General features: G+C 37.7%; 1 long non-coding RNA gene and 2 other non-coding genes across 3 annotated transcripts; all 3 read left to right on the top strand.

Annotated features, from left to right (window-relative positions):
- Positions 1 to 1,734: 1,734 nt before the first annotated feature.
- Positions 1,735 to 1,816, top strand: trnas-gcu (transfer RNA serine (anticodon GCU)). The gene has a single exon. It is a non-coding gene; the product is annotated as a tRNA-Ser (tRNA).
- A 157-nt stretch (positions 1,817 to 1,973) lies between these two features.
- trnas-acu (transfer RNA serine (anticodon ACU)) lies at positions 1,974 to 2,055 on the top strand. The gene has a single exon. It is a non-coding gene; the product is annotated as a tRNA-Ser (tRNA).
- Positions 2,056 to 15,598: 13,543 nt separating this feature from the next.
- LOC147839021 (uncharacterized) lies at positions 15,599 to 16,699 on the top strand. The gene is made up of 4 exons (XR_015519248.2): positions 15,599 to 15,758; positions 15,850 to 15,932; positions 16,005 to 16,073; positions 16,357 to 16,699. It is a non-coding gene; the product is annotated as an uncharacterized LOC147839021 (long non-coding RNA).
- The last annotated feature ends 10,458 nt before the right edge of the window (positions 16,700 to 27,157 follow it).

Genomic DNA, 27,157 nt, shown 5'->3' with positions numbered 1-27,157 from the left:
AAAGAGCAGAGCAGACCCCAGAGCATTCTGAAGTCTCTCCTGGACACCTTCTGAAGTCTCTCCTGCACCTTCTGAAGTATCTGTGTTTGTTACAATTTTTATACAGGATTATTTGACACACCCCTAAGTCTCTTTTTAACTCTTGACCATTTTTGAATAGGTTTTCTAGTCTAAGGGGTCCTGCTATTCTTGGTTCTCAGCCCACTAGCTCATGTCAGCAGAGATGTTACAGGTCTGTGTCAGCAACTGTTTTGACACCAAAGTTCTCTCTCCATAGATGCAACTTATGCAAAGGAACTAAGTGTTTACATACATTGTCATGATAGGATAATAACTTGATAATATGTTACTCATTCTAACTTCTGCCACATATAGCTTCATACAAGTATTTAACATATATAATCAGTGCTTTACATATTCAGTTATTCTACACACTCAGTCACTCAGCCTTCTCCTAGTGTTGCTCCTGTGCAGGCACTCTCATCTTACACAGTGGAAACACTACATACATTTTGAGAAGAGAAAATTAACTGCTTTACACTTAGAAAATACTTCACACTGAGAGAATAGAAATCTTCTTCAATTCAAGCCGAGTTCATGTTCGAATGTATCAGTTCATGATCACATGCGTCTTACGAGTAGCGCCACTGAGACTGTTAAGCGTCTTGCAACATTTTACAGATATAAACCACATTATTTCTTTTTTTTAATGCACTCAGTGCGATGTTCAGACCCAACTGTGTTGACCGCATCAGCTAAACTCTTCCACTCTATTTTTTTCTTTTGTTGTTAATTCCGGAGAGCAAACTTGCAAATAACACCGCTTTTCTCCGGTCTACCTCCGAAAGCAGCACCTCCAATTCACATTCTGTTCAAAGTTTCTCTTTTTGCTTGATTTTGCCATTGCTTTTTCGTTGGGTTTTTCCATTAGCATAGTCATTAGCATATTCATACGGGGGAGGAGGCAGGGAGGGGTTTTGTGCTCGTGCATGTTGCGCTCAGTTTCACATTCATTCAGATGTACAAAAGAATATGCGTGAGATTCGGCGTACGCAGTGTTTCATACATCTGAATTTTTTCATACGCACATTTGCAGCTTTGTGCGTACGCAATGTTTTAGTATGATTTCCACGCAAGTCTTCGTACATGAGGCCCCAGATGAGTTTAATAAACACTGAAAAGTGGTTCATTGACTACATGTAAAAAAATAAATATATTTCACATTTAATATAGACATTTTTTAATATTGATCTCTTTTTCAACAATATAAAATCTAACATTTCATTTCAATGTCGGTGACGCTATGCCACAGTGGGTAGCACAATCGCCTTACAGCAAGAAAAACGCTGGTTCAAGCCTCAGCTGGGTCAGTTGGCATTTCCCATCCTTGTCGCTCATTTGTTCTGGCGTTTGAAAGAGGCCGGTGCTTCTGTGGAAGGTGTTTTACTCGCACGCTCTTATCGTTTTGATGGATGTTGTTGCAAAATTTTATGTCATCTTTACTGAAAATAGCTGCAAATACATACAGAAATGCCATAGTCCAGCCCCCATCAGTAAAGTGAGTACATACATGACGAGGTGGCCGAGTCCATTGAATTCCTTTTTTACTGTTCATATGCTCCGTCGTTCGAAGGGTAAAACTGAAAGTCTTCTTACCGAAAAATAGTTGCAGAAACATACATATAAAAATATGTGCCAAAGTCCAGCCTCCACCAGAGAAGAGGGACAATACGTGACGAGGTGGCCGAGTGGTTAAGGCGATGGACTGCTAATCCATTGTGCTCTGCACGCGTGGGTTCAAATCCCATCCTTGTCGCTTGTATACTCTGGCGTTTGAGAGAGCCTGGTGCTTCTGTGGAAGTTGTTTTGAAGGATGTTATTGCAAAATTTAATGTCATCCTTACTGAAAATAGCTGCAAACACATACATAAATGCCATAGTCCAGTCCCCATCAGGAAAATGGCTTTGTACATGACAAGTTGGCCGAGTGGTTAAGGCGATGGACTACTAATCCATTGTGCTCTGCACGCGTGGGTTTAAATTCCATCCTTGTCGATTATATGTTCTGGCGTTTGAAAGAGGCCGGTGCTTTGGTGACAGGTGTTTTACTCTCACCCTCTTATCGTTTTGAAGGATGTTGTTGCAAAATTTAAAGTCATCTTTACTAAAAATAGCTGCAAATACATACAGAAATGCCATAGTCCAGCCCCCATCAGGAAAGTGAGTACATACATGACGAGGTGGCTGAATCTATTGAATCCCATTCTTGTCGTTCATATGCTATGTCGTTCATATGGCAAAACTGAAAGTCATCTTACCGAAAATAGTTGCAGAAACATACATTTACAAATATGTGCCACAGTCCAGCCTCCACCAGACAAAAAAGGAAAATATTTGATGAGGTGGTTAAGGCAATGGACTGCTAATCCATTGTGCTCTGTACACGTGGGTTCGAATCCCATACTTGTCGCTCGTGTGCTCTGGCATTTGAGAGGGCCTGGTGCTTCCTTGGAAGTTCTTTTACTCACACCCTCTCAGGGTTTTGAAGGATGTTGTTGCAATATTTAATGTCACCTTTACTGAAAATAGTTGCAAATACATACATAAATGCCATAATCCAGGACTTCGAGTTGGGTGAGCGGTAGGATGGCAGCATAGAACGTACTCTCCCGGTCAAGGTGTTCAAAAAGCCCTTATACTTTTACCAATTCAAGTGAGCTTTGCGCTTGATGACTTCAAAATTAATAGGTCAAAACCTAAAAAGGGGAATTCAAAGCTAAAATTAAGCGAGGAGGAAAAAGAGACGAGGAATGATAACGACAAGTTAGGCCTACCTGAGAAAGAACATGGCGCCAAAACTTTGCGAGCAGTGAGATATTCAGTCACATGGCACAAGACGCAATAAAGCAGAGGAGCAAATAACTGAACTCGAGTTGGCAAACCTTGAACTAAAGGACGTCTTACTGCACACCTTGAAAGAGCAAAAAATGATGCAGAATAAGGTCACAGATCTCGAGGGCCTATCACAACGAAATAATATCCGAATATACGGTATTAAAGAAGGAGCAGAAGGGACCTCCATGATTAATTTCATCACGTCTTTGCTAAAAACTGAGCTCTCACTGGACTACAATTTAGACCTGCAGGTACAGAGAGCGCACAGATGAACCGCAACACGATGGCAAGCCGATTTTCTTTGCGCATGATTTCCCCATGGAGATTAATGCAAAACAGAAGGAATATAAAGAAGTAAAAAAAGTCCTCAAGGAGAACAAAATCAGATTTCAGACGCCCTACCCAGCCGAAATGCGAATACACTGGGAGACAGGACCACAACTTTACGAAAGCGTGGCTGAAGCTACGAAAGACTTGAATAAGAGAGGATATATGGTGGATCTGACGATGACGCAGCAGGTATCCGAAGACCCCCGGTGTCGATGGAAAGAAAGACTGACATGCCGTATCCAGTGGCTAAGAGCTGGACGGATTGCTCCTGATCGTGTTCAGGAAAGGTTGAAGAGCTTTCAGAGACAAACACCGAATGAAGATTAACTGTTGAGAAACACCGCTGACAGTTAACGTTAAAGAGGTATGCAGAAGCACTGTTATGATACACAACTTACAAATAACGCTATTTCAAACTACTTTATGAGTGCGAACTGACTTCGGCTGAAATACTTGAACTCTAACCATTCTACAATTTGTTTGAATATATGTTCTTCTCGATAGAGTCATTTAAAAGGTAAAAACTACGTCGTTCTGGACTGAATATGTTTCATTTTGTATTTGAACAATCCTCATGATTCCTAGTTGGTTGGAATCCTCGAGTGGCTATAGAAATCATTTTGTTTAAAATAATATTTACTTAAGTTAATAATCTGAGTTAAAAAGAAAAAAGACCGGGGACAAGTGATTAGATTGGTATGTTAGAAGAGAATTTTTCTTATCTGAATGAGGGACCCCTGTAAGAGGCAGGAATAAATGCCTCTCCCCAGGACTGGAGCTGGGTTTTGTGGGGTCAAACATGGCCCACAACTTTGGAAGCCAATGTTCTTTGTTTTTTTGTTTAGTTTTATTATAATTTTTGTTAGTTCTAAAGGTTGCCAACTTAACTTTCCGAAATTACCATGCAGAGATATGTAAAATAAAATAAAATAAAATTGCATATGTAAATGGGTTAAATAATCAAATTAAGAGGAGTAAGGTTATGGCCAAAATGAAACGTAAAAAAAAAAACAAATCATATACTTGCAAGAAACACACCTTTCCCCATCTGAACATGATAAACTTTAAAAATTTGGATATACACAAACTTTTTATAGTTCTTTTTGGAAAAATAATAAAAGGGGAGTTTCAATATCAATACATAATTTTGAGTTGCTAAAAGAGATATCAGATAAAGAAGGCAGATATATTTTGCTTCAGGGAAAACTAAATGAACAATTAATCACTTTAGTAAATGTATATGCACCCCCTGGCAGTAAAACGCTGTTCAATACAATCATCAACCTTTTGGCTATGGAGACTAAGGGAATAACAATATGTGGAGGTGATTTCAGTATAGTTCTTAACCAACAAAAGGACACTTCCAATAATAAAAGAATTAAAACAACTCAGTTAAGAAGTTTAGAATTCATTAAAAGAGTTGGAGTATTAGATGTTTAGAGAGATCTTCACCCCTCAAAACGAGAATACTCCTATTTTTCTTCACCCCATGCAGTTTACAGTGGAATTGAATATTTTTTTATGTTTAGCAGGGACAGACACAGGGTAAAAGAATGTGAACTGAAAGCAGCCGATGTATCAGATCATGCAACATTGTACCTCACTTTAAATTTTAATGACAGAAAAGCTGATAAAATATGGAGGCTAAATACAAGTATACTAGGGAAAACAGAAGTAGTGGCCCAAATTAAATCAGAAATTGAATTATACGTAGGGAATAGTGATAACGGGGAAGTAAGTCCTATAATCTTATGGGATGCAGCTAAAGCTGTATTACGAGGCAAGATCATTTCTATTACAGCAACCCTTAAGAAGATAAAAGAACTTCAATTTAGGATTCTTAAAGATAATTTAAAGCAATTAACAACATGCAACTAGTAAAGATACCCAGATTTTGAAATAGATCAAAAATATAAAAAATAAAATTGATGAGATGTATAAAGAGGACATAGAGAAAAAAAAAAAAATTCCTAAGGCAAGCCTTTTATGAATCGGGACCAAAAGCAACAAAAAGACTAGCATGGAAACTTAAAAAGCAACAACAAAAGGTTTTAATACATAAGATAAAAAGACCCCAACTCAGGAAAAATATTGTATAGTCTGGATAAAATTAAAGAGGCATTTGAAACCTATTATAAATCTTTATACTCACAACAGACACAGGTAAATAATACATCAATTAAAGCTTTTTTTTTTTTTATTCTCTTGATCTTCCCTGTATTAAATGGGAACAAAATAGTCTCCTAACAAAAGAAATTACAGAGGATGAATTAGATAAAGCTATAAATAATCTTAAAAATAATAAAACACCCGGCAATGATGGTCTACCTTCTGAATGGTTCAAAACATTTAAAAAAGAGATCTCACCTCTTCTTATATCATCATTTAATTAGACACTTAAAGAGGCAGAAATTCCCCCTTCTTGGAGGGAAGCAAATATCTCAGTCATACCTAAAGAGGGGAAGGATAAAACTCTTTATAGTTCATTTAGACCTGTGTCTGTTTTAAATGTAGACTATAAATTATTTGCCTCTATTTTAGCCAAGAGACTTGAAACATTTTTACCTGATTTGATAGACATAGACACTTCATGCAATACGACAAATTAAAAAAGATCACATTAAAGCAATTTTAGTTAGCCTAGATGCAGAGAAAGCTTTAGACTGTGTAAATTGGGAATATTTATTTAAAGTTTAAAATAGATTTGGATTTACAGAAAATACAGTTAGAAGCTTTCAATGTTTATATTCAAACCAAAAGGCTAGGATAAAAATAAACGATTGTCTTTCAAAAAAGATAAAACTAGAAAAAGGAACTATGCAGGGTTGTCTCCTCTCTCCCCTGATGTTTGCCATGTACATTGAACCTCTAGCCCAGGCAATTAGAGAAGAAAAATCAATTGGAGGGATTAACATTAATAAGGTAGACCATAAAATTGCTCTATATGCGGATGATGTGCTACTATATCTCTCCAATACACATGAATCACTTTCTAGTCTGCTTCTTGTTCTTAAAAGGTTTGGACAACTCTCTGGGTACAAATTAAATATACAAAAAACTCAAATTTTATAATTTGGCTACAACCCAAACAATAAACTTCAACATAAATTAAATATTAATTGGAAACTAAACTCCCTTAAATACTTAGGAGTATGGTTAACACAAGATGCAGCTGACCTGTAATGTCACTGTCTCGGTCCCAGTCATTCCCCTCGCTGGCCAGCAGAGGTCACCATCACCGGACTTCTAACCATGACGTCATGCACAAACACTAATTGCCACACACACCTGCAGCACATCACACTGATGAACCACACTCACTCATAAAAGCAGCTCACACACTCAGTCTTGTGCAAAGATTGGTGGGAGATGGATTTATGTAAAAGCAAACTGGGAAAAATTTATGTCAGTTAGTGAAGAAGGGTTAAAAACACTGGATAAAATGGAGATATCTGACAATGATGAAATAAACAACAGAATAGTAGCAGTAACTATGGAGGCAGCTGAACAATATATTCTAAAGAGTAAAGGGAGAAGGGAGAGGAAGATAGTGCCTTGGTGGAATGAGAAATGCAGAGAAGTCATAAAAAAAAAAAGGAAGGCATTTAAAAAAATTAGAAATTCACATTACTTTCAAAATTTAATGGAATATAAAGCTGTTCAAGCAGAAGTTAGGAGAGTAATAAAGAAAACAAAAAAAGAATACTAGAGGGAATTTTGTAACGAAATGGGAAGAAGTACACCAGAAGAGGAAATATGGAATATGATTAAAAAAATGAGGAATTAGAAAAGATGTGGAAATTCCTGTGCTCAAAGAAGGAAACGTGATGGCGGTGAATGACAGAGAAAAGGCTATGATGCTAAAAGAAGCATTCACCAAAGTAAACTCTAGAAATTTGTGTGAGGATAGAGTAAGGATCAGGGAGGAGGTGTTATCAGGTAATCCTATGATAAAGCAATGGAAAGAAGAAACGGGCAGTGTTTTGGATGTTCCGTTGGAAATGGAAGAACTAAAAAGAGTTTTAAACAGAGTAAAAGAATCTTCCTCTGAATTAGATAACGTTACACTATGATTAAACATTTAAGTGACAAGGCTTTGAATATTATGTTAGAATTTTGCAATAAGGTATGGAGAGAAGGAATTTTGCCAAAGAGTTAGAAAGAACTTTAATAATTCCAATTAAGAAACCAGGAAAAGATTATAGTAATCCAAACAGCTGCAGACCAAAAGCACTTGCATCTCATTTAGGTAAAATAATGGAAAAAAATCATAACTGACAGATTAATGTGTCATTTGGAAAAGGGTAAGAAATCATCACCAAATAAGAGTGGCTTTAGGGGGGGAAGAGGGACTATGGATCCAGTGGTATGTTTGAAGACAGATACAAGAAATGCATTAATGAATAAAGAATCAGTGGGAGCAGTATTTTTTGATATTGAAAAGGCCTATGATGTGGTATGGCGTGATGGACTGTTAATAAACTGGATAAAATGAGAGTAGAAGGGAGAATGTTTAATTGGGTTAAAGATTTTTTGCAAGAGAGATCAATTAAGGTAAAAGTAGGAGAATTTATAACCCCAAAACAATTGACAGAGAATGGTACTTCTCAAGGGAGTGTCATAAGCCCGTTGCTTTTCATTATAATGATTAATGATGTATTTGAGAAAGTAGATAGGGGGATAATTAGGTCATTGATTGCGGATGATGGAGCTTTGTAGTTTAGCGGAAGAAATATAGATTATATTGTGAGGAAAATGCAAGAGGCATTAAATAAGGTTAAAGAGTGGTCATTTAAATGGGGTTTCAAGTTTTCAATGGAAAAAACGCAAGTGGTCTTGTTTACAAAAAAAAAGTAAAGGAACAAATTTGAAGTTAAGGTTATATAATCAACAGCTAGAACAGGTATCAAAAATAAGATTTTTAGTTATGTGGCTAGATCCTAGACTTGAATGAACGTATTAAAAGGATGGAAGATAAATGCAAAGAGGTTCTGAACATAATGAGATGTGTAGCTGGGCAGGTATGGGGGGGCAGACAGATTGGCTTTAAAAACTATATATATATTACACTGATTAGATCAGTGTTGGATTACGGCTATGTACAGTTCAGCAGCAAAGACTCATCTAGAGATGTTAGAATACAGGCTCAAGCATTAAGGATTTGTTGTGGGGCGATCCGATCATCACCTGTGTCAGCACTTTAAGTTGAAGTGGGAGAAATGCCTCTTAGTTTGAGGAAACAGTTAACGGCAGTTTATTGGGTTAATCTAATGGAGCAGGAGGAGTCTCACCCTACAACTAAGGTTTTACAGAAATGCTGGGAGTATGGAAAAAGTGAATGTAACAGTTTTGGGTGGATAGTGGAACATTTAGTAGAGGAAGTGAACATTAAAGAGTAAAGTATATCTCCCCGACTGATTATACCTGCTTTACTTCTGTGGGTTCTGCCTCAACCAGTAGTGGATTTAAAAATGTTAGAAAATAGACAAAAAGAGGGAATGGGAGAATTGGAGGAAACATATGTAAGGGAAAATTTAATGGAACAATACGGACATATGGTACGTTTATTCAGATACATCAATAAAATCCAGATAATGACCAGCTAGGAATAGCATATGTAATTCCAAAGTTCAATCTAGTAAAAAAATAAGGATTTCAAACAAATTAGCAGTGTATAGAGGGGAAATGTTGGCAATAAGTTTAGCTTTACAATGGGTGAAAGATGCTGAAATAAAGAGTGTTTTTTAGTTTGCTCCGATTGCAGTTCTGCTCTTTAAGCATTGAAGCACCTAGGGCCCTATCATACACCCGGCGCAATGTGGCGGAAGGCGCGGTGCAATAGTCTTTTGCTAGTTTCAGCTTGGCGCAAGAGTTGCGCTACACTGTTTAAATAGCAAATGCATTTGCGTTCAGATGTGCACCTATAGGCGTTCTAAAATAGATTTTTTTTGTTAGACCAAAACAAACCCGGTCTAAACTTCGGCGCAGAGTTGCGAGAGAGTCTTATAGGGTACCACCTGTCAAAAAGTTTGATGGATTGTAGGGACTTCCGGCCTAAGCCCTGCCCCTTTTATATAAACTTTATAGTTCCGGTAATTAGATTCTTATCGGTTTAATATAAAATAATAGTTCCGGTAATTAGATTTTAATCAGAGAAATAAAATTATTATTATTATAATAGTAACGAAAATTAAATTACTGTTATTAGAACCATTATTTAATTATTATATTATAATATCATTAATAAATTATAGTTAATGCATCACTGATGTTGCCTGCATGGTGGTATGAACATACTGACTGTATGTGATAAGGAAACTGTTAGACGACACCCATCAACTGGTTGTGAAAGATAGATTTGTATCAGGTGTAGAATTTGTATATCTGATTGTATATGGTGGGTGTCTCCCCCTAAATACTATATGTTGTTAGGTGATAAGGAAAAAATGTTGACCGTTAGACAATGCCCTGGCAGATACATCAGGCTGATAGAATGATAAGTTGTTGTTTGTCCTAATGTTAAATAATGATGAAGTATTGACGCAACATATAACTGATAGAGTACGGGTGTGTCACTACAGATGGTATCAACATATGCGTGTATATGTATATATAGACCAAGAAATAGATTGAGTGTTATGTCAAAGTCATGGCTGGCTTTGAAATAAACACTAGCACACCGGGTCAGATTTGGACCGACGATCTCAATATTGACTTAAACAGTAATCCTATCGCTATGGAAGAAAATTGGGAAGACCATATGCTGAGAAGGCTGACGATGGCTCCTAGAAAAAGGATCACCAACCTGAAGCTAACAAATTTTCTTCACGAGAATAAACGTTACATGAAAAAAGAGTTTGCTATGCCTAGCGAACGCATTTGTCATTACCTATTTGACAAAAAACAGCGGGTTGTTACCTTGTACACAACGGAATCTGGAGAGCCGCACAGTCTGGATGACCCCTGTCTGATCTTACCAGTTAAAGACTGGTTCTTATTCTACAATCATGTCTGGGCGGATATCCAGAATTCTAAACAGGAGCCATTGTTTATCGTCGAGTGGGATTCTGAAAAACCGAACAATCGATTTCGAGTGGTTGGAAACAACTGTGAAAAGAATCCTAAAGACTGTATTTTCATATTCTTGTGCGATGACAAGACAAAGCTTCGTGAGCGTTCTGGCATAATACATGCTGATGAGCATAACGAGCGATATGAAATGTTGCTCCCCATCCTCTGGCAAGATGTCGACAAGCTGTCTGAAATTTTTGGCACCATAAACCAATTGTTCAAATGGTGTGACTTGAATGATCGATACAGGGATATTAAAGTTCAGCTGTTTCACCCCCAGAGGTCTGTGCGACGAGGGAGGGAACACTCCCAACTGTCTCCGCCCATCTACTACGAGCATAAAAACCCCTAATCAACAACTGCTCACCGCAGTACTAAAACATGTCTCAACAACTCTCTTCAGAATTTGGTATCTTCAAGGCTGAGGATATCAAAGCAATTCCTCCTGATGACAACGCTTTGCCATGCTTTCCGAAATTCGGAACTTCTGCATTAGACCACGACTTACCATGCTTTGAGCTATTCAAATCTTCTGAACCGGACAACGATGAAAAAAACTGGCTGGATAAATTTTGCACCGAACTAGGATACCGTAACCTGACATACCTGACCAACAAGTACAAAAAAGATGACGATACAAAGTTTGACGTCACAGATGGATGTTTCTGCAGTTCTGGTTTCAAGATCACAAAAGCGCTGATCGCTGTGCTCATGCAACACATAATCAAGGCTCAGCTGAAAAAGGAATGTGAGGGTTGTGCTATCGACCACCCCAGCCAGCTTCAACACTCATGTCTGTTTGAACCCTCACCATTCTACTTCGACTCTCACTTTGGAACACTCGTCAATAAACTGATCAAACCTGAGTTTCACACTGCTGTGTCACAGGCTATGATGCGTGTTGGCTTAAAGTCACAGCCTCAGACGATCCACGGAACAGCCCTGGGTATTCTACACGAATTGAGGAGCAAACCATTCATTGTTGCAAGACTGGAAGACATCAGGACCAAGATTCTGGACGACTCCTGTGAGAAAATCGTCAGTGACGCTGTCGATTTCTGGCACCGCAGTGGCTAGACCTCAAAACAGCTGAAAACACCACAATGGGGAACACATGTAAACCTAGTAAGGTACTTAAACTTTTTAATAGAGTACTATAAAAATCAGTTAAATGGTCTTTTATGTAAAGTCATTAATGATGCCACGAATGATGATCGTTTATCACAATCCAAACGTGTTATGAATTTTAAAAAAGAAATGAATGTTATTAGAAGTATGAATAACTCATGGGACAATATGATTGATGTTTGTGTTAATGGTACCGAACCATGTTGTATTATGCTTAAAAGAGTTTTAGATGCTATGTCTGTAGTATCTGATCAGTTTGGAGTCAGTGATGTTCTCTGTATGTCTACCTATGTAACATGTATGCATTTCGCTGATTGCAAAAAATGATGATGATATATCTGAAATTGTTGAATCTTTGGTCACTTACATTTTAGACAAAAACATGTCATCGTGTGTCCAATTTCTTTGTTACCTTGACCGTATGTAACCATTTTCTGATTTGATGTCATGTATGTTTCCTCGCTTTAAATAAAAAGATTCGTACAAACAATGTTTTGCATTATTCTTTGACAACCATCGAAACAGGACCATGTCTGATATAATGAAGAAAGTTTATTACGACCCATCAAGCCCCGGTGCTTTAGGTGGTAAAAAAAACGTTTAAAAGATGCTGTGTTTAAGGAAACTGGAGTGCGTCTAAGCGATAAACAGGTATCGGGATGGTTGGCCGGGGAAGACGCTTACACTTTACATAAAACAGCACCCATAAAATACAAACAAAATAGAGTTGTGGTATATGGTATGAATACCCTATTTCAAGCCGATCTCGTCGATATGATGGCCTATTCTACGGAAAACGACGGTAATAAATTTATGCTAACTTGTATCGATGTATTCAGCAAGTATGCATGGAGTCAGGTGTTGAAGAATAAGAGTGGACTCGAAGTTACTAAAGCGGTCGAGTCTATACTTGACGAGGGTCGCGTACCCCGGAAATTACAGACTGATCAGGAAATGGAATTTTTCAACAAGCATTTTCAAGAACTTATGAAAAAACATGATATTAATCATTTTGCAACTGCTACTGATTTAAAGGCAAGCGTTGTGGATCGTTTTAATAGAACATTAAAAAGTAGAATGTGGTGATTTCTAACGGCCACTAATTCACGGCGTTACATCGATGTTTTACCAGACATTATGACAGGATACAACAACAGCTATCACAAGACTATTAAGATGAGACCCGTTGACGTCTGTAAAGAAAATGAAGCTACGGTGTTTCAAGACTCTTACGGTAACAGATTCAGAAACCAGTATTCAAATTTAAAGTCTGTGACGTGGTTAGGATTTCTAAAGTGAGAGGTCCCTTTGCCAAAGGTTACGAACAAAACTATACCGAAGAATTTTTTACAGTTTCTGAGTGTATTCCACGTCAACCACCCGTCTACAGGCTCAAAGATTATGACGGCGATGTTATCGAAGGAGTTTTTTTTATGAGCAAGAGATACAGAAAATATTTGTAAATAAAAACAAATCGTTCAAAGTGGAAAAGATTTTAGGCGAGAAAAAGCAAGGGAGGTCTACACTTGTTTTAGTGAAATGGTTAGGATGGCCATCGAAATTTAATAGCTATATCGACAAAAAAACCCTGGTAGACTTGCAAAAACCTTAAATTTCACATTTCTTTTCATGGCTATTTATTATTATACAAATCAAGCTATGGACTACAACGGGTTCTACGTTACGCTCCCGTGTAACGCTTCTTTATCCGTTTATCCAGAAAATCGTATATCTAGTTATAAGACTAATTTGTCAAACTATACACCTGAAAGGGGAATGGGAAGTAGGTCTCGCTGAAATTGAATATCCTAGAAGTTGGTATAATATTACAGACGATGATGGTATCTTTAACCTAAACATGTACCCAGCCCGTGATAATGAAGAGAGAAAAAACTAGAAACAAATGTACTTCCAGATCTACATGGTTTCTTTGTTTCGAGGCGTTATCAAATACCCGGAGGATACTACAAGGATATACCGGCTGTGATCAAAATGATAAACTATGCAATCAAACCATCAGGGATATTGTTTTACGATGAATTAAAAAATAAAATTAATCTGATTGCAAAACCTAACATTTTTATAGGTTTTTATGAGAAACTAGGTGCTATATTAGGAGTGAGACCTAAAGAGGGACTAGGTCTTTCGGCCTACCATGAAAAAGCTGATTTTACCAGGACCGTCACCACATATGCACCTCATCAAGCCGACATCAAAGGTGGATTCTACTCATATGTCTACACCGATATCAACGACTACCAATCAGTCGGTGATTCATACGTACCACTTTTAAGATGCATACATATAACCGGTGAAAACAACGATATCGTCAGTGTCAGATACGACAAACCGCATCACGCATCGGTCAACAAATTGATCATCACGGACATAAACATAGAAATAAAAGGTCCGTAAGAGAATATCTAAACCACCAGGGGTCAGGAGGCGTGGTCGTGCTATAAAGAAAAAGCGCACCGTCAAGAAAACTTCACTCACACGCAGGAAGCGTAAGAAGACTGTGAGACGAAATACCTACCTAAGAGAAACAAACACCATTTTCTAACATGGCTCTACTCCATCGTATGTCCGGAGAGTGTATTAAGTCAGAGCTTGACTTATTTACAGTACCTTTAACACAGACGGCTATAGAATAAAATACGTATGTTGAGGTACCACCTCTATCGGCCATCTCGGATTCGTCGCCTTTGGAGTTTTTTTATAGCAGGCTCCGGTGAGGAATACATCGATCTAAATAACACATTGTTGCATCTAAGACTTAAAATCACAAAGCCTAATGGTGGTGAAATAGCAGATCCTGCAAAAGTCGGTTTAATCAATTACCCCGCCGCCACCATTTTCTCACAAGTCGACGTGAGTCTCGAAGATCGACTAATCTCTCAAAGCTCAAGCACCCACCCGTACCGATGTATCATCGAGAGTCTCATCAACTACGGCAAAGACACGCTGGAATCAACATTCAGCGCCGGTCTCTTCTTCAAAGACACAGCTGGTCATATGGATGACAAAGACCCCTTAGGCAATAATCAGGGTCTCCTGAAAAGGTCAACATACACAAGCAAGAGTAAGATTGTCGAGCTGATGGGTCCTATTCACAGCGATATTTTCTTTCAAGAAAAATTAATGCTCAATTGCGTCAATATAAAAATACGCATGATCAGAGGTAAAGACGAGTTCTGTCTGATGAGGAGTGATGACGTACCATATAAATTAAAGATTGTGTCTGCATCGCTATTTGTCAAGAAAGTATCAGTCACACCGAACGTTCGACTGGCCCATGCTCAGGCTTTGCTGTCAACCAACGCAAAGTATCCGATTGACAGGGTATGTCTGAAAAATTTCTCCATACCAGAAGGAGCCCGAGTTTCAAATCAGGAAAATCTATTTTTGGGGACTTTACCGAAATCAATCGTCTTGAGGATGACCGATAACGATGCATTTACCAGTTCTTATGATAAAAACCCATTTGCGTTCAAACATTACGATTTGGAGTTCCTAGCCATCTACGTCGACGGACAACAAATTCCGGCTAAACCTCTACAGCCAAATTTTACAGACAGCTCCGTGGTATGAGAATTTTATCAACTCGTAACAGCTACCGGCAGACATCTTAAAAATCATGCACAGTCTATCAGCAGATCTGAATTTGCCAGGGGTTATTCTCTTTATGCATTCAACCTTACACCGGACGAAGACTGTGGTCAACACGTTTCACTTATAAAGTCTGGAAATATCAGACTTGAAGCCCGTTTCAGACAGCCATTGCCAAATACCATAAACCTCATCATCTACTCTGTGTTTGACAGTATCATCGAGGTGTCTAACCGAAGACAGATTCTGGTTGATTACTATTGATCGGAAATGAACACCATTCAGCTAAACGCAATCATGGACAAAATTACATGTAACACCCATTTTCTCGGATCTCTGGCATCTGATCAACTACCTGAAAGACCGTTAACAAACTTACCATCGATGCTGGTTATTAACACACACCCTTCAGAACTACCGGGCGAACACTGGCTAGCTGTTTATTTATCGGAAGATGGTGTCGGATGTTTCTTTGACAGTTTCGGTAACAAACCGGACAGTGATGGATTTCCAATATGTAATGAGACCATGTCTGGGCACTACAAGTCCCAGCAGGCTTAGCGCCATGCAAGGAAGTGTTGTTGTTTATGTGCGGACACTTTATTTCCTGATTGCGGCGTAAATTAACAACAGGTTGTAGATTGCTCAGCGCTATATAAGTGAGTCAAAGTTTGTTTGCCATTTTGCTGTCGTTGTTGCATTCTGGTCGCGGCACGTAAAGGCCGGTAGGTAGTAAGTTTATTTGTGTGATGTGCGGTCTCTCTCTTTCTCGCGGAGTTTCCTTTTTTTAACGCATGCATAAACTGACATTTATAGAGTCCACACTTCACGTGAGGGGTAGCTGATGAGCAAACAACATTTAATGCTGCCAGATCTTCATAGCGAACTTATTTAAAGAGGTAGTTGTTTTATAATTTTAATAAACCGTTTTTAGCATTGTGTTTTAATGATATTATCCTTTTTATTTCTAGTGCTATTACGGGATCATTGTTTGCTGATTGTTGCCTGAGTGTCAGCATGGGAAATTAAGGATCTTAGAGGTATTGTTTAAAACAAAGAAGGGTTTTTATCTCTTAATGCATGTTTTATTTATAGGATGTTTTATTGTGTTTGATTTCTTTATATTCTGAGTTTCTGTGTTGTAATAAACTGTGTTTCCCCTTTTTAGGGATGCACGGTTGCCGTTTACTTTAGACTTCCAATAATATTTTTGTTATTGAATCTTTGTTGTTGACTTTTGTTGTATGCGAATTTGGGTTGTTTGTTGCTAGGTTGAAAACAATTTGTATTTTCCTTTGTTAAACTTTTTTCTTTCTTTTGTAGGTTCTGTTTTGGATTTGCTTTACCATCAGTGGCCACTGGGTTCCCTGCACTGTGTGGATGGCGGTGGAGAAAAGGTGGTTGGGATTGTGTGGTGATTTGGTCACCGTTGATTTTTGTGTTTTTTAGGTTGCAGTGTGATTGCTGTGAGCTGAGTGTGGTGAAAACACTGCTGCTTGGGTACCTCATCTGTCCTCACTTTCTGGGTAACCGGTGGCCATTAGTGGTTTGTTTTTTCTTTTCTTTTATTTAGTTTATTTACTTTTTTTTTCCTCCTTATTTGCAATAAAGATGGAGACAATTTGTATATTACAACTTGTGGAATAAAATATAATTGTCCTCCTAATTGTAAGTCACTTCATTTACCCTCTGCTAAATCATTAACACTGACAAAAGTCATCTGGTCACAAATAGCTATCAAAAACTTTTTAATGAGAAATAGTACAGTGACAAGATATTCTACAAAACGTGTCCAGGACTTTGTCAAATGTGTGTGGTCAGCACTGTTTTTTTCTTGTATCATATGTCTAGGGGTCTTGACTACAACTATGTGATGAATCTGTAGAGTGAAAATTATGTTAAAAATGACAAAATGGTAGAACTTTTTGTGAAAAAACTAAAAGCTAATGTTTGCAGTGATAACATGTATTTGTGTACCCATTGTGTTCAGACCTGTAATTCTTCCATGATGCATAAATGAATTTAATGAGTAATAAAAAAAACCTTACAATCATCATCTGTTTTGTTGAATTTTATTTCAAGATAGTGATACACAAAACATAAAAAATATGAAACATATTGACATTAAAAATGCATCCATCGACTCTTATCACGAGTAGGTGAAACGAACTAGTAGTTTGTGTCCTTTGCTGATCCTGATCATCGTCAATAGGGGTGTTTTTTAAACTAATAATCTTACTCCTAACTTGTTGGTTTGGTACAGTCGAAAAAGGTATGTTTAATTCCGCGCATGCTTGAAGAAACTCCGTCCAGCCTTTAGGTCTTCGGTCATCTCGTACTTGTTGCGGGGCAGTAACGTTGTTTATTAAATCGAGCATGTGTGAACCAGGTATGGTTTTACCCTTAAGCACAAACTCACCAAACTCGGACCAGGAGCTGAGATCTTTAGCTTTAGACATTTTGTCCAATATATACTTGCTGTTTTTTCACACGTTTTATCGTAACGTTCTTTAGAACTTCAGACGTCACATCATCTTTTGACTTGTCTTCAGCATGTGCTTCGACAGAGTTAACTTTATGATCGTGTTCAGGGCTTGGTAGCGATAGCGTTAAAACACTACTCTCACCATCGCCTAGTTTAACAATTGTTAAATATCTGGTTAAGATGTTTGAGTAAAGTTTCGAAATTGTCGAAATTGTTCAGGTGTTTTAGCTTTATAGTCGATCATGAGATAACCGAAAGGACTCTTGACGGCATCTTGATAACATGCCATAAAATATTTTGTGTTACCAGGATACATTTGAGGCCCAACACTGCTACTTGATTAGCATCGCGGGTTTTTTTTAAACAATATTAAATCATTTGTGTTCAAACTGATGGTTCTGCTGGATTTACCTTGAACAAACAAATTTTGTACGATAAGAATTGCAGAGAGATTACGATGATGAACGTATTGCGTGAAGACTTTTTCAATTTCAGAATTACCGCTTGCTTCTTTCATCATATCGTCGATAATCAACAAATTAGTTTTATTACGGGGTAGTAGATTATCATCATTCAGACTCTGAGGTATACCATACAATTTAAGCAATTCGTCATACAAAGGTTGCCAACAGTCATACAGGAAAACAACATTATACATTTTTTTAGAAATCATATTTACAGCATTTTCCAAAAGCATTTTTACAAAAAAGGACTTACCAGAATTGGATGGTCCGCTTATGACACATGAAAATGGATGTTGAAGTCTGCAATCAAAATCAACCATTTCACGCATTCCTCTATACACTGAATTAAAAGCCATAAGGCAGAGTTGTGTAGTCGGGTAAAAGTCTTCGCTTGTTATACACCACCTTGAACTTTTTAACAACTGATTTGTTGTGGAGTGTGAGGTGTTTTTTATTCCTGACAGTGTTGTCAGCTTGAGCTAAAATGTAGAGAGTCATCGCCTGATGTCACATACCCATCAACCAGACCAATCAATGTGTCTAATCTTATCGTTTGGGAATTTTTAGCATTCAAAGTTATACCCTTAGCTTTCATGCAGACTTTACCGGAAGCGGTACGATAACCATACGACTTAGGCCCGCTGGAACAAAACTCGGTAATATAATCATCGACGTCTATTTCATCTGTCAAGTCCCCCAAATAATCCCCCAGAGGTGGCATCCAGTCACCGTCCTTGGATACAAAAATTACGCTATCTGTGTCAGAGTATAATAAACGATCGCCAAGTTTGTCCATCAATTTGTACAATTCTAACCTCCCGCAAGCCGTTGTGTACGCGCCCACGAATACGTTAATGTCACGTGTAATGCAATGACTATCTTCGTTAGGGTGAATATTGGACTAGCGCTACATCATCTGAGATGAAAGTAAAATATTTCAATGCATCAGTTTTACCGAAAACAATCGTGGTGAATTCTTCAGGGTCTCGTACAAGCTGCGTAACCGGATGCTGAGATTTCATCGCGAACCTCCCCCACAGGGTATTCAAAATTTGCTTGTTTATGGACCTCTGGGCGGGGTTTTGACTGATCTGTGAAAGGTCAAGTTGAATTCCCTCTCTCTCATAGTATTTGCGGATGTATGTCTCTTTTTCAGCATCAGTGGTAACGTTTGAAGGGTGCTTGTTGTTTTAAACGTAAAAACGTTTCAACGTATTCGCTAAACAACTTCTCCGACCTTTCAGGAAAATGCCAAACTTCGTCGACTTTGACCACGACATAACCTTTCTCAATCGCTTTTAAAAGTTCAACACTGACCCAGCACCCACTAAGAGCCCTCTCATCATACGTATGATTACATCTCGATGTTTGGTTTTCAGCGTGTGCGCATGTTCTGCATAACGGGAACATGAGTTTACCGCCGCATCTGTAAGGGAGGACCGGATGTAGTAATTTTCGGGGCGGATACATAGTTGCCTTAAGACCGTAATAATTTTCGATCGGCTGAAAGTCGTTGAAAATTATTTCGGGGTGCCCTATTGGATAGGTCTTTGTAGACATTTACAAAGGGATATAAAGATGTAAAATCGAGATAAGAAATGGTCTCCCCCTCCCCCACTTTGTGATACAACTTATAAGCATTGGTACGACCTCCGAAAAGCGCATCTCTTGGTTTCAGTCTTTCAGGGGCTGAATGAGTCCTCATAAATTCTATCACTGAAGGGTCTGTTTGTTCCATTTTAGACCATTCGCATTGCCAGATAAACTCTACTTTCAAGCCATAAACGTTTTGTAGAATTTCATTTTTTCGTCAACTTGTCGTCTGAGAACACCAAAGGGTACACCATATTGGCACAACTGTTCCTTGAAGTCGAAAACCTCCCCTGAAGTAGTAGTGTACCATGCATCGAACTTTGCCTGATGTTTTTCATAACCATAATACTTTTTGTCAGGATAAGGTTTACATAGTTCTCATTTTCTAATCTATTGAAATGATGCGGAAAGAAGCCTTTTTCTGTTGTGGTGAGATTTAATGCTGCCGGCATCTTAGACAGAGCCATCGGTATGAAGGATATGCTATCTATGTAGCGTTGCTTAAATGAAACATCGAACATGAAGATTCATTTACAACCTTGCATGATGATGTCCATTTGAAGACCTGCTTTACAAAAATATTCAAGAATTAGAAAGGAGTCAAATCTGGATGCGTTATGAGCTATGAAACAATAGCCTTCGTATTTGGGTTTTCTGAAATGATCGATCATTTTTTTCACACAGTCAGACCCTCCGGCTACAAGTCTTTCACCACAAAACGTTATTGCACACACAAAATTTGCTACGTGTCTCCCATTTTCATAACGAGTCTTGAAATCGTAAAAGATGTATTTATTCTGAGGGTCTTTGAGTGGTACTGTGTTAATGAAACACTCATGTTCTCCACCAGGGACAAGTTCTTCACAACATGCACCACATTGGGTTGGTGCACATATGTGTTTAGACTTTTTCTTATCGTACCGTCTATAACATTTTTTGCAGTATTTTATAACATCGCAAGGTACTTTTTCTCCTTCAAGCTTAGGTTTCTTATGAGCATCGTAGCAGTAAGACGATTTGCAGTAGCGCAAACAATCGGTACAATGAATGATTTTTTTTAGGGTGCTTGTATAATTTAATGTCGAAGCAGACGTTACAGACATGCTTGCATTGATGATGCCTAGGGTCTGTGAACCCTTTATAGCAGAATTCACATACATAGCTAGCACCTATGAATGATTTCAAATTGAGAATCATGTAGTAATGTTGGTCTTGTAAATAAAGGAACACCGTTTTGTTGTGAGGCTCTGTGTTATTTACGTAGGTTTGTAACACACCGGTGTTTGTCCTATAAAAAACAACAATTTTGATGTCTAGCATGTTTTCAAATTTTGCTGTCGTGAAAACCGACCTTGTCTTGGATAGCAAGACCCGCTTTATTGTGTATGATTGATGCACGGTTTTCTAATTCACACTCTGGTAATTGAGGCTCTAGAAAATGTGTTATACAGATAGAGAAACATAATTTGTTTGAAATATTTGTAGGTATAAACAAGCTTGTCTTTTTTCTTTTGATTACCTGATCAAACGCCAAATCCGTAAGTTTACGACGACCTCCTCCTAGTTTGTTCATTACAACCTCTGCTTCAATCTCAACAGTTTCGTTAACTGATAACCAATCATCACTCTGCAAAATTTTTTCAATTTGATCTGTAAAAAGATTAACGTCGTAATTATTACCCGGTGTTAAAACTGCATTTACATCCGATTTCAGAGAGGGGATTCGAAGGCATAAATTGATGACGCTACCATCGCCACCAATCTGTCTAGCGAATGACACAATGTCATCCATGGTGTAACAAATGTTCTTTGTGTGGGAAGAAGAAGACAGGGTCGGCGTTGAGGTAAGTAACAGATTTTATTTTTTTAAGTCACAACTGTACTGCACAGCTCCCACTATGTGGCCGTCGTTCAGCTCTCTTCTCTCGACTGTTCCTCCCGTTCTCCTTAAGACGGGTGTCTCTCCGGTCCAATCACTAGAATAAACAGGTGTTGCTTATTATTTCGGATTGGCCTGCTGATTAGCCGCCGGGCTCTGAGCATGCTCTCCCCCTTTATTGGGTATTCGATCATGCTTACCTCTCCAGGAGAGGGCGGTTGGTGAGACGAGCTGGATTGTGACTGGTGCGCTAATGGCGGAAGGTAGTGTGGATTCCGGAAGTGATCCGGAAATGGAGGAGGAGAGGGTAGACGGAGATAGTGGAGGTAATGCTAGTAATGAATGGAGCGTTGTAGAAAATCGTAAAAGAAAGAAAAGTTGGGCACAAATATCTGAATCGGACAGCGAAAAGGGAAGTCACCAGGCGAGAAGGAGAAGAGAAGAGTATAAGGTAATGCTGAAGTTTGCTAGCGACTCTGTGAATACCATCAATCCTTTGAAGCTTACAAAAACTCTTAAAGAAATGTTAGGAACGATTGAGAGTGTTAAGACCTTGAGAGACGGGAAAATGATTATATACTGTAAAGATCATAAGCAACAGAAGATGGCCTTGGCTATGAAGACATTATTAGGGCATAAAGTAATATGTTCTATCCCAGAAGAAAAAAAATGGATTAGAGGAGTAATAACAGGAATCCCTACTGATGTTACAGTTGAGAAAATAAAACGAAATATCACTGGGGCAGCAGTAAAAGAAGTCAAACGACTAAAATGCGTTAGAAATAACGAAAAAGTAGACAGTCTGTCTGTAATGATTCATTTTGATGAAAACAAACTACCGGAAAGAGTGTACTTAGGATATTTGAGCTACAACGTTAGGCTATATGTCCCCCCGCCAATACGCTGTTACAAATGCCAAAAGTTCGGACACGTAGCGGCAGTTTGTAGAGGTAAACAGAGATGTGCGAGATGTGGGGGAGACCATGAGTATGGTAAATGTGGGCAGGAAGTAAAGCCAAGGTGTTGTAATTGTGGTGGGGAACACAGTGCGGGCTACGGAGGATGTCAAGTTAGGAAAAATGCTGTACAAGTCCAAAATGTCCGAATGTCTGAGGGAATCTCGTATGCTGAAGCTCTAAAGAAAGTTAAACAGACATCAAGAGAACCAGAAACCAGAGTAACAGAATCTCAACAAAAAGCAACGATGAAAGAACAAAATAAAGATAATGAAGTATGTATTGACAAAGTATCGTTCGTCACATTTATAGCAGAAGTAGTTAATTGCTCTGCGCAGACGGAGAGCAGGACCGAGAGAATTAAAATTATCATCAGAGCTGCTTCAAAATATTTGGAATTAGAGGGTGTTACAGTAGATATGATAAACGATAGACTCAAGATACAATCAGGAACTAGTCAGACAGTATATAGTCAACCATGTGGAAGTATATAATGGTATTAACAATACTGCAGTGGAATGCAAGAAGCCTAATTGCAAACGGACAAGAATTTAAAAAATTCATAGTAGATCATGAAAATAGCCCTGACATCATATGTGTTCAGGAAACTTGGCTTAAGTCACATTTAGATTTTGTAATTAATGGATACACTTCGGTAAGAAAAGATAGAGACAAGTCTAATGGTGGTGGGGTAGCTACATTTATTAAACAGAGTATTGGGTATAGGGCAGTTGAGATCACTGGGGAACAAGAAGCTGTGGCAGTTGAAATATGCGATGGAACACAGAAAGTTAGAATAATAAACTATTATAATCCATGTGATAAATTAAGTAAGGACAATCTAGAACATATCCAAGGGAATGGAAATAATAAAATCGTGTGGTGCGGGGATTTTAATGCTCACAACACTTTATGGGGGAGTAAAAAAACAGATTACAATGGACTAATTATAGAAGATATGCTGGATTGGGGAGGATTAGTATGTATCAATGATGGAGGTTACACAAGAGTAGAGTTAATAAAAGGAAAATACTCAAATTTAGATTTAACACTAGTTTCTGAAAGCCTAGCTGGAAGATGTGATTGGAAAGTATTAAAGCAAAACACAATTGGTAGTGATCATTATCCAATTCTAAGTTCAATTGGAATACAGATAATTCGAACTGTGGTAGAAAGAATGCCAAGGTGGAAATTCAGAACAGCTGACTGGGAAAATTTTAAGGAATTATGTAATAATAGATTGTCGGAAATAGATAGATGTGAGGATGATGTGGAAGTTATTAATTCTAAACTTTGTGAAGTTCTTAAGAGCACTGCGGAAGAAGTAATAGGAAGAAAAAAAGCTAATGATAAGAAGAAAGCAGTTCCTTGGTGGAATGAAGAGTGCAGCGAAGTAGTAAGTAAAAGGAATAATGCATTAAAAAAAGTTAGAAAAACATTAAATTATAATGACTTTATAAATTATAAAAGAGCTCAGGCAATAGTGAGGAAAATAATTAGAAGGGCAAAAAAGAATTATTGGAGAGAGTACTGTGACAGTATTGGGGAGGATGTCAATGTATCTGACATATGGGGTATGATAAGGAAAATGGCAGGAAAACAAAGAAATAATAATATTCCTACATTGACAGAAAATAACAGATTAGTAATTTCTGATATGGAGAAAGCTGAAGTTCTAGCAAAAAATTTTGCCAGAATTCATAGTAACGCTAACCTATCTGAAGAAATTAGAAGAAATAGGGAACAGATCTTGATCAGGAATCCGTGGTTGTTGGAAAACAAAGGGCCATCTGAAAGTACATTAGATAGGGAATTTACATTATTTGAGTTAAAAAAAGCATTGGCAGAAAGTAAGAAAACCTCACCTGGAAAAGATGAAATTTGTAACGAAATGATTAAGCATTTATCAGATAATTCATTATGTATAATACTAAAATTATTTAATAAAGTATGGGAGTCAGGGATTTTACCAGCAGAGTGGAAACACGGTGTCATAATACCAATTGCAAAACCAGGTAAGGATCAGTCACAACCAAATAACTACAGACCCATAGCATTAACTTCTAATATATGTAAATTAATGGAACGCATGGTAATGAGCAGACTGGTTTATGCTATCGAAAAAGAAAACTTTTTTGCCGCATACCAAAGTGGTTTCAGGAAGGGACGTAATACAATGGATTCAGTGATTTGTTTGGAATCAGAAATAAGAAAGGCACAAGTAAATAAGGAAGTGTTGGTGGGAGTATTTTTCGATATTGAAAAAGCATACGACATGATGTGGAGAGAAGGACTTTTAATTAAATTAGAAAAAATGGAAATTAATGGAAAAATGTATAACTGGATCAAGAATTTTTTGTTAAAAAGAACAATACAAGTTAGAGTGGGTTCTGCATTCTCCCAAATATATAAGGTAGAGAACGGAACACCACAAGGGAGTGTTAGCAGCCCTATCCTATTTAATATCATGATAAATGACATCTTTTCAAAAATGGAGTTGGGGATCGGGAGATCTTTATATGCAGATGATGGTGCGCTATGGAAGAGGGGAAGAAATGTAGTTCATGTAGAAAGGTGTTTACAGAATGCAGTGAGGACAGTACAAGATTGGGCGGATGAGTGGGGGTTTAGATTTTCTACTGATAAAACTCAGGTTATTTGTTTTTCAAAAAAGAAAGTTAATCCAAATATAAATATTAATATATACAGACAAAAAATAGAACAGGTATCAGTAATTAGATATTTAGGAATGTGGATGGATGTAAAACTGAATTTTAATATGCATATTCAAAAAATAATAGATAAATGTAAAAAAGGAATTAATGTAATGAGGTGTCTGGCAGGAGCTGAATGGGGTGCATGTCGTTTCTCGCTTAAAAGAATCTATAATGCACTGGTAAGATCTACTATAGATTATGGATGCGTAGTATATAGTTCCGCAGCTAAAACTCAGTTGTTGAAAATAGATGCGATTCAATCTCAGGCACTAAGAATATGCTGTGGAGCACTAAGAGCTACACCCATTATAGCATTACAAGTAGAGATGGGGGAAATGCCTCTAAAAATTAGAAGAATTAAGTTAAAAATGAGATATTGGGTTAGCATTAAAAGCCAAGAAGAGAGGCACCCAGTAAAAACAGTACTAAAGGAATGTTGGGAATATGGACATAAAAAGATAGATAGTTTTGGTTGGACAGTAAAAGACGAGGCTCAAAATATGGGCATAAGAGACATCAATTTAGCCCCTGCTGTGCCAACCTCTGCGATTCCGCCTTGGCTTTTCCATAAACCAGTAGTCGATTTATTACTACATGAGGAAAAACACAAAAATAATATGTTAAATGAAAAAGAAATACAACAATACATAAATCAGTCATATTTCAATTATTTACAGATATATACAGATGGGTCAAAAGATCCTAAAGATGAAAAAACGGCAGTAGCAGTTTACATCCCAAAATTCAATATTAAAATATCAAAAAGAATAACGGACCGACTTTCTGTGTACACTACAGAAATTGTAGCTATACTTCTTGCTCTTCAGTGGATAGAAGACGTGAAACCATTAAGATCAGTAATATGCTCCGATTCTCTGTCAGTACTAAACAACTTAATTACTGGAACATCTAAGGCAAGACAGGACATAATGAATGAGATAATGCAAAATTTATTCAGAATCAGACAGGGTGGACTTTTTGTAAGCTTCTTGTGGATTCCTGGTCATATGGGAGTAGTAGGTAATGAAGAGGCAGACCAACTTGCAAAGGAAGCATTACAACATACTCAGATAGAAATAAAAATAAAAATAAGTAAGTCAGAGGTAAAAAACATAATTGCAAAAGAAACAGGTAGAATGTGGCAAAGGGAGTGGGATAATGGAGAAAAAGGCAGACATATGCATAATATTCAAGGATGTGTGGGTGGTACTAGAAATAAGTTTGGTAATAGAAGGAATGATGTGGTAATAACTAGGTTGCGTGCTGGTCATTGTTTGCTAAACCAGTATAAGTTCAGAATAGGGAAGCACGAGACAGGATGTTGTGATAAATGCGGGAAAATAGAAACATTAGAACATGTAATTACAGAATGTGTGGCATATGACAATCAGAGATATCAGTTAGTTCAAGGATTAAGTATTTATGGGATTAAAAATTTGTCATTTCAGACCCTATTAGGAAACAGTTCAAATCAAGTTGAAATAATAATGCAATTAATTAATTACTTAAAGGAAACAAAATTGATTAATAGAATTTAAGAATAGCTTAGCAAAATAAGGAAATAAAATTTACTATGATTTTTAACTAGTATTTTTTTTCTTTCTTTCTCTCCTCTCCTCCTACTGTTATTACTGTTCTCTCTTCCCTATGGTAATCTCATCCCTCCATTCGTATCATATATCTTTAGTACTCATGCTTTTTCCAACATTATGCGCTCCACACTCCTATCCAGTAGGTGGCGGAAATGCACCATTTAAGTTGGTCTGCCAACCGCCATTAACCCCATAAGAAGAAGAAGAAGAAGAAGCTTACCTCTCCACACATGGTATCGTGTAAACGTATGTGGTACGATGCTAAATCCTGAGATCTTATTTCACTCATATTCAATGTCCTACGCAACGACACACTATTGAAACGAGGCCTTGGTAAAACATGATATTCGTTTACATTACCGCCATCTCTCAACAATGTTTCAATGTCTATCTGACTTGTTGGCCTGGGCCGTAAAGGTCCCTTAACATTAGAGGTTG

This window comes from Danio rerio, chromosome 4 (assembly GCF_052040795.2).
Source record: "Danio rerio strain M-AB ecotype USA chromosome 4, GRCz13ab, whole genome shotgun sequence".
NCBI classification, from domain to species: Eukaryota; Metazoa; Chordata; class Actinopteri; order Cypriniformes; family Danionidae; genus Danio; species Danio rerio.
This window is presented reverse-complemented; position numbering and strand designations above follow the sequence as displayed.